Genomic DNA, 9,120 nt, shown 5'->3' on the forward strand with positions numbered 1-9,120 from the left:
CATACATATATATATATATATATATATATAAATATACACACACACACACACACATATGTAAATATGCATATATATATGTGTATGTATGTGTGTGTGTGTACTTTGAGAGGCAGAGAGAGAGAGAAGAGAGAGAGAGAAAGAGAGAAAAGTATATTTATGTATGTATGTATGTATGTATGTATTATTAGACTTGATTTCAAAATCTTCTCAAGTAGTTTCGATAGTATTATTGGAGGCACATAGGCACATTGTAATATGATTGCAAGATGTTAGAGGTAGATAGATTCATGTTTATTTGTTCATCAAATCACTTAGACTTTTAATATACCAAAGATAGAATATATGCATCTTTTTTTTTTTTTTTTTTTTTACAGGAACATTTTTTTCAGATTTCATTAGTTTGTACATTCACTTTAAAAAGAAAAACAACACTGCTTACAAGGTGTGTATATTATTACTATCTTTTGTATTAGTATTATCCTACAAGCAAGTGATAGTATTTAGATATTTTCCAGAATAGCTTAAATTATATATTTCTTAATTAATTGCTGCTTTGCTTTACAGTACTTCAGAAATTAAATTTTTTTTTTTTTTTTTTTAAATTTTCCTTTCAACATTTCTTCATATGAGAAATTCAAAGATTTTCACCAGCCTTTACAGTTCATTAATGATTAATCTGAAAAGATATTTTAAAAAATAATTTATATACAGTAACCCGAAAAAAAAAAAATGCAAGAAAAAAAGCGACACAAACAGAACGAAAGGAAATCAACAGTAAAGTAACAATATTATTAATAGTTCGTTTTATCTTTTTAAACAGTTTCTGTCATTATTCAATTGGAAAAAAAATGAATAAAATATGTTCATTAAAATTGCCATTTTTTTTTTTTTCCTTCCTGGATTAATTTTCAAAAGAATCAATAATAAAGAAATTTTATTTTCATTTTACTTCAACGCTGTCAGTTCTGAGATTCTTTTGAGTTCAATTTAAATGTTTGAAAAGTAGTAAAATTTTTATAAAATTGGAACAGAAATTCCTAAGCTTAATAATACATGTCGTAAAGGAATGTATGAGTTTAAAATAATTACTATGTATCATAAACCATAACCATCAACTGTTTAAAATAATTACTGTGTATCATAAGCCATAACCGTCGTCATTTTAAAATAATTATTCTGTATCACAAACCATAACCATCATTAGTTTAAAATAGTTACTCCGCATCATGAACCATAACCATCATCATTTTAGTATAATCACTTTGTATCACAAGCCATAGCCATCATCGGTTTAAAATGATTACTCTGTTTCACAAACCATAACCACCATTAGTTTAACAATGTTTACTTTGTATCATAAACCGTAACAATCATCAGTTTATCAGAAGCCATAGCCATCATCAGTTTAAAATAACTATTTAGTATTACAAGCCATAAATATCATCCTTTTAACATAATTGCTTTGTATCACAAGCCATAACTACCATCAGTTTAAAATAATTGTTGTGTGTCATAAACCATAACCATCATCTTTGTGTGCATGCGTGCGTGCGTGTGTGTGATGCACATGTGCACATGCATGTGCACGTGAGTGTGCATTTATTTCTGCATGTCTATGCATTGACATATGCAAACTCTTCCAGTTGATGATTTGACATGTGATGCCCATTGGAATAAAGTATATTACTTGAAAACAAGTACAGGTTTCCATCAAGAAATACATAGTGAATATTGCCTCATGATATCTCATCTAACCCATAATAGCATGGAAACAGTAGACATAAAATTGATAACGATAACAACAACATAAACAGCAGTTGACAATGAAGATAAAGATGACGATGATGATGATGACCTCAAGTTTGAGAATATTGTGATTCAATTGCTTCTTATTACACTGTCAAAGAAGTGAACAGCTATTCTTATTGCTTTTATTTAACCACAGGCCAACCCTGGCTAAAAATATTCAACCTATGACTATCCTGTCTTTTTCTGAGACATAGTATACTCTTTTACTCGTTTCAGTCATTTGACTGTGGCCATGCTGGAGCACCGCCTTTAGTCGAGCAAATCGACCCCAGGACTTATTCTTTGTAAGCCTAGTACTTATTCTATCAGTCTCTTTTGCCAAACCGCTAAGTTACGGGGACGTAAACACACCACCATTCGGTTGTCAAGCGATGTTGGGGGGGGGCGACAAACACAGACACACAAACATATACACACACATATATATACATATATACGACGGTCTTCTTTCAGTTTCCGTCTACCAAATCCACTCACAAGGCTTTGGTCGGCCCAAGGCTATAGTAGAGGACACTTGCCCAAGGTGCCACGCAGTATATCTAAGATTAGGACAACTCCGATGAAATATATTCCAGCTGTGACTATTCTGTCTTCCTCAGAGAGATAGAGTATCTAGGACTATATTATAAATTCTGTTAAATTATTATTCTCTTCTTTTATAACAAAATGGTGTTGAATTTGAGGGTGTTTTGATCACTATTTCTAGTATGTCAACCAACCACTTAGCAGCTCTTTCCTGGGTCTTTGAAAATGGATTTATTCTAATATCTGTCACATTTATCTCTTTGATGTTTGCAGCAGGTTTCACAAACTTAAATTCTTAAGAACACTGACAGTTCATTAAAATCCTTTTAATTAGTTTTACTCAATTTTGTTTGTAGATTGGATTCTCTCAAATTAATTATGAAACATTTATCTAAGCACAATAGTTTCTAATCTTTGACAACACAGAAATAGTGAAGATTATATTTGATGATAACTTGTCCTTGTAATTTTATAATATCTGAAAGTGTTTAAGTGTATGCATATTCATGTATATATGTAGGTATATGTAAATGTGAGTGCTTTTATGTATGTATATTAATATATATATATATATATATATATATACACACACATATACAAACACACACACATGTATATGTATATATGCATATGTGATATATATGTGTGTAAGTATATATATATATATATATATATATATATATATATATATATATATATATACTTATATATATATATATATATATATATATATATATATGCTTATATATATATATACTTATATATATATATACTTATATATATATATATATATATATATATATATATATATACTTATATATATATATATATATATATATATATATATATATACTTATATATATATATATATATATATATATATATATATATATATACTTATATATATATATATATATATATATATATATATATATATACTTATATATATATATATATATATATATATATATATATATACTTATATATATATATATATATATATATACTTATATATATATATATATATATATATATATATATATATATATATATATATATATATATATATATATATATATATATATACTTATATATATATATACTTATATATATATATATATATATATATATATATATATATATATACTTATATATATATATACTTATATATATATATATATATATATATATATATATATATATGCATTTATACATATATATGTGTGCAAATGTCTTTCCTGATCCTGCTAGGCTATAGTGGCATCAATAACCAATTGTTAGAACTCTCAATACTTATGCTTCACAGTATTTGCATGTTCCAGTGGTGAGGAGTGTGTGTGTGTGTGTGCATGTGTGCGTGCGTGCACACGTGCACGTGTGTGTGTCATCATATGAATGTCTACTATCCCGTCTTTGCACAGGTTTGTCAGAATTGAGACAGATTTTTTTACACCTGGTTGTCCCTTCCGACCACCAACTCACACTTGTTTCCAAGTAAGCTGTAACCAGACACGTGTTTGCATGATGGTAATGATCATTTACAACTATAATATGATAATAATCAAGGAAACAGTACCACACACACACACACACACACACTCACATGATGGGCCTTTTTTGCTTTCCACCTACCAACTTCTCTCACAAGGCTTTGGTTAGTGCAACGCTATTGTAGAAGACAGTTGTCCAAGGTGTAACACAATGGTACTGAACCAATAATCTTGTGGTTGGGAGGCAAGCTTCTTACCAAATAGCCATACCTGCACCCATCTGTCTGTCTGTCTATCAATCTATTTATCTATCTAATTCTTCAACTTTTCTTATTGAATTACCTTATAAAAAGAAAAAGAAAACAGTTTACATAATTTTATGTTGAATTTTCATTAAGGTTTTGCCTCTTTAAGAGAAGTACTTTGTAAGGGAGGCAACTCAAGAATATAGCCATTTCTTAACAAATTCCAGATTTTACTTTTAAAGCTATTCCGTTTTTTATACTCCTGAATGATCTGATATTTTTGTTCCATTTGATAATTTTATTTTATCTAATTAATAATATTTATACTTCAAACCACATAAAACAGGAAATAAAAGTACCGAGCTTATTATATTTGACAAAGTGACGTTTATAATTTAAAATACAGATATTAAAATTTGAACTATCATTTTAAAGCACGCTTAAGAATCTTAGAACATTTACTGATGGAGGGACTCATTAGTGAGACTAAATTCAAATCAATTTTAAATCAGCCGATGGCTAATATTTGAAAGTTTTGCTTGACAGCTTATTCGACCAAACTTGTTGAATAAGTGATCAGACGAAACTTAAAGTGCCAGCCAACATGAATTTTACAATTAATTCGCAATAAAAGATATATGAAGGATTTGATTATTGTCTCATTTCTTCTACTTATTCACCACCACCGCCACCACCGCCTATATACCTGCATTCTGACATCAAATTTTACGAGAACTGACTTGGTCTTTTCCCGTGACAAAGCTGGGAGATTGGAACAGTTGTTAGAGCACTAAAATACTTTATAGTACATCTATCCTTGTTTTATTATGGTTGTTTGGTTCCAAAAAAAGAAAAGACTGCATTAAATGAATAATTGATAAATGAATAATAGAACATACAAGAAAAATAGGCTGTTTTTCAAGACCCCATGTTTTCCTGAGTATTGTAAATGGTCACAGGGGTATGTTTTTGAGATCCAAGAGAATTTTTAATTGCTCATCAATTCGCATCATCATCATCATCATCATCATCATCATCATCATCATCATCATCATCATCATCATCATCATTCAACGTCCGTTGTCCATGCTAGGATGGGTTAGATGGTTTGATCGGGCTGGCACGCTGGAAGGCTGCATCACACCCCAATCTGATTTGGTATGGTTTTCTACAGCTGGATGCCCTTCGTAATACCAACCACTCCAAGAGTAATGAATGCTTTTACACGCCACCGGCATGGGTGCCATTTGTATGACACAGGAGTGCTTTGTGCTTTCATGTGCCAATTTTTTTGGACACTGGTATCTGTCACGACTGCAATTTTACTCAGCTTGATGGGTCTTCTTCTCAAGCATGACATATTGCCAGAGGTCTTGGTTATTGCCTCCACAAGGCCCAACACTTGATCACAGATCAATTTATGATAACCATAGTATGTGGCACCATAATCAATCATACTGTGTTATTCAGATCAGTGATGAATCAGAGATAAACAAAGATAGACACTTCATGTTCTGAAATCAAATATCATTGAAGTTATCTTTACCTTTTATTCTTCAAGAGTTGATTAAAAAAAAATTTATGAAATATTAGGGGTCAATGTTATTGACTGATTCCTTCCCCATATATTCCTGGCCTTGTATCTGAGAATTTATTATTAATCTGATGTGTTGAACATATCATAACAAAAGGTTACAGCATAAGATTATATTTATTTCTTTATTGCCCACAGGGGGCTAAACATAGAGGGAACAAAGAAGGACAAAGCGATTAAGTCAATTACATCGACTCCAGTGCATAACTGGTACTTATTTAATCGACCCTGAAAGGGTCAACTTTGGCGGAATTTGAACTCAGTACATAAAGACAGACAAAATACTGCTATGCATTTCGCCCGGCGTGCTAATGTTTCTGCCAGCTCGCCACCTTAGCATAAGATTATATTGGACGATTAAAATTTAGATATGAACATCTTAAAATGAGAATAGTTTTTTTTTGTGCTTTTATATCCTGAGTTTGAATTTTATCTTGATCAGCTTAGTTAAAATATTAACAGCACTAGACAAAAGGTCTTGCTGTATTTCTTTCAATTTCATACATCCATTCATGTTCTTTACCCACTGTCAGGTCCTATCAGAAGCAACCATTATTAGCATTCAGATTACTTGATCAAATGTAATGCTTATTTATTCACAATCTTTAAAATTAATCCTGTATTATCTTGTAGCTTTAAGATTCCAAAGTTATAGTTGTTTATTTTTAGAATGACATTGCAGGGTATGTGTGAGAAACTGGATTTGGCTAGTTTGAAGATAAAACAAGTAGAACATTTGGGCCAAATGTGGCTGGTTTAAATGCTAAAGTGTTAAACTTTCCAGATAGATTCTCAAGCACAACCAGCTGAGACAATGGATATTAACTAACCATCTTATTCTTGGTCTACCCATAGATTGTCTTGGCTTAAAGAATCCACCTTGCAATCTTTCCTGTGGCATTCTAATTCCATGTCTGTAGTACTGGAGCTGTGATCTCTCAATACAAAGAAGTGGCAGCTTGACCATGAGAGACTCCCTGATCTCTGAACTATGCATCTAGATAAGAAACATTACTACAGAAATCCTTCAGAGGAATCTCATTTCAGCCATCAAAGTCAGCTTCACTTTTCATTCTTTTGTGCTAGATAAAATAAGATATCAGATGTAGGTGATAAAATGACAATATTCTTAGAATTTTGGATGAAATGCTTGGCAGCATTTGTTCCAATTTTTTTTTTTTTTTTAATATTCTGTTTTCGAATCCAGCTAGTATGAGTTTTGTCTTTCATCTTCATGAAGTTGATGAAATGAAACAAACCCTGACCGGTAACTGAATGAAATGTCTGATGATTTTGGGGTCTTTTACGGTGAGTTGCAGGATTGAGTCAGGATCCAACACATGTGTGTGTGCGTGTGCGCGCGCGCGCGTGCGTGTGTGTGTTATTTCTTTACTACCCACAAGGGGCTACACACAGAGGGGACAAACAAAGACAGACAAACGGATTAAGTCGATTATATTGACCCCAGTGCGTAACTGGTACTTATTTAATCGACCCCGAAAGGATGAAAGGCAAAGTCGACCTCGGCGGAATTTGAGCTCAGAACGTAGCGGCAGACTAAATACCGCTAAGCATTTTGCCCGGCGTGCTAACGTTTCTGCCAGCTCGTGTGTGTGTATGTATATATATATATATATATATATATATATATATACATACATACATATATATATATATATATATATATATATATACATACATACATATATATATATATATATATATATATATATATATATATATATATATATACATACGTACATATATATATATATATATATATATACATATACACATACATACATATATATATATATATATATATATATATATATACATATATAATGGGCTTCCATAGTTTTCATCAACCAAAGTCGCTCACAAGGCGTAGGTTAGCCTGGGAGTATAACAGAAGATACTTGCCTGTGGTGTCACACAATGAGACAGAACCTGAAACCATGTGGTTGTAAAATGGACTTCTTAACCACACGGCTGTATTATTTTGATATTATCACGAAAAATAATGACATCAAAAACAACAATGAAAGCAAAGAAGGAAAAAGATTAAACTTAGATGAATATATAATAAAGTGCTTTATGATGTTAATCTTCTTGTCAGTAGGTGATTTGGTGTAATCATTCCATTCATCATCACCATTTAACATCTATTTTTCCATGCTTACATGGGTAAGATGGAATTTGTTGAAGCAAGATTTTCTGCAGATGGATGCCCCTCCTGTTGCCAACACTAACCTGTTTCCATGCAAGGTAATGTTTCCTCATGAACTGATGTATTTTTCACAGAAGATTGGAAATGGACAATCTTATTTGTAGGACAATGATGCCCATTTGCAACTGTTATGTGATGCTTAGACAAGAGCACACAGAAACACACACACACACACTTGCACATGCACATGCACACACACACAAATGCATGCATGCACACACACACATTCACATACAATGGGCTTCTTTTAGTTTCTACCTACCAAATCCATTCATACGGCTGTGGTCAACCTGAGGCTGTAGTGGAAGACATTCGATCAAGCTGCCAGACGGTGGGACTGAACCCAAGACAACATGGTTGGGAAGCAAGTTCTTGACTACCCAGCCATGCCTTTCTCTACTTGTAGATAAGCTTATTTCTAAAAGATATGAGTGCTTGTCGTTAGCCTACAGCAAAATATTTCAGCAAAGTTTTATTTGATTTGTTACAGATAATTTTTCTGTTGGTATATTAAACTGACAATATGTATATCAGTAAAGCAGGTATTATTATTTAGGATAATCTCTCGCTAAATTAGGATTAAATCCTAATTAATTGTTCAATGATTAATCAACATAATCACTCTAATCTTTGCTTTAAATTAATTTGAAACCTCTGCTGCTTTGTCTTTGTATTTTGTATTATTTATTGCAAGCTTCAGATTTATAAGTAATGAAAGAGAAAAGAGTCAGTGTGATAATAAGATATTCAAGAATAATGTAAGTGAAATCAAAACCATATGCTTAGAATTAGCAATCAAATATCCATGCAAATACTCACCTTTCCAAGAAATATATTTCTATATGATACACAGCAACAACATCATCAAGCATTTAAAACCTATTTTCCCTGATAGGGCAGGAGTTAGTCTCACAAACCCTATGTCAGTTTTTTTTTTTTACCATTTTATCCTACTCTCTACATCCCCCTTCACTTATTTTTACAGATATATATATATATATATATATATATATATATATATATATATATATATTCAAGGCTTGAATATGGTACTTATGCGAAGGCACCCGAATATCACATCCCAAAAGGATGGGTGATTAAAATCAAACAATAAGCAACACGGATTTCAAAAGTGATTGCAGTAAGCACGTTTCATGCTACTTCAATTTGTTTAAGTAATGTGAGCATTACCTTAAATGCAATATGAAGAGCAATCTTCAGCTGCAC

The 9,120-nt window shown here is 31.5% G+C and overlaps 1 protein-coding gene across 3 annotated transcripts in view; it reads right to left on the reverse strand.

Moving 5' to 3' along the window:
• Nucleotides 1-275: 275 nt before the first annotated feature.
• The window catches only part of LOC106872388 (protocadherin-18), a 132,724-nt gene continuing 123,879 nt past the window's right edge, over nucleotides 276-9,120 (reverse strand). For all 3 annotated transcript variants that reach the window (XM_089362707.1, XM_014919376.3, XM_089362706.1), the window contains one exon: nucleotides 276-676. The gene's annotated coding sequence lies outside the window, so the exon portion shown is untranslated. The remainder of the gene's footprint in view (nucleotides 677-9,120) is intronic.

The sequence above is a fragment of the Octopus bimaculoides genome, chromosome 14 (genome assembly GCF_046866305.1).
Source record: "Octopus bimaculoides isolate indiv1 chromosome 14, ASM4686630v1, whole genome shotgun sequence".
NCBI classification, from domain to species: domain Eukaryota; kingdom Metazoa; phylum Mollusca; class Cephalopoda; order Octopoda; family Octopodidae; genus Octopus; species Octopus bimaculoides.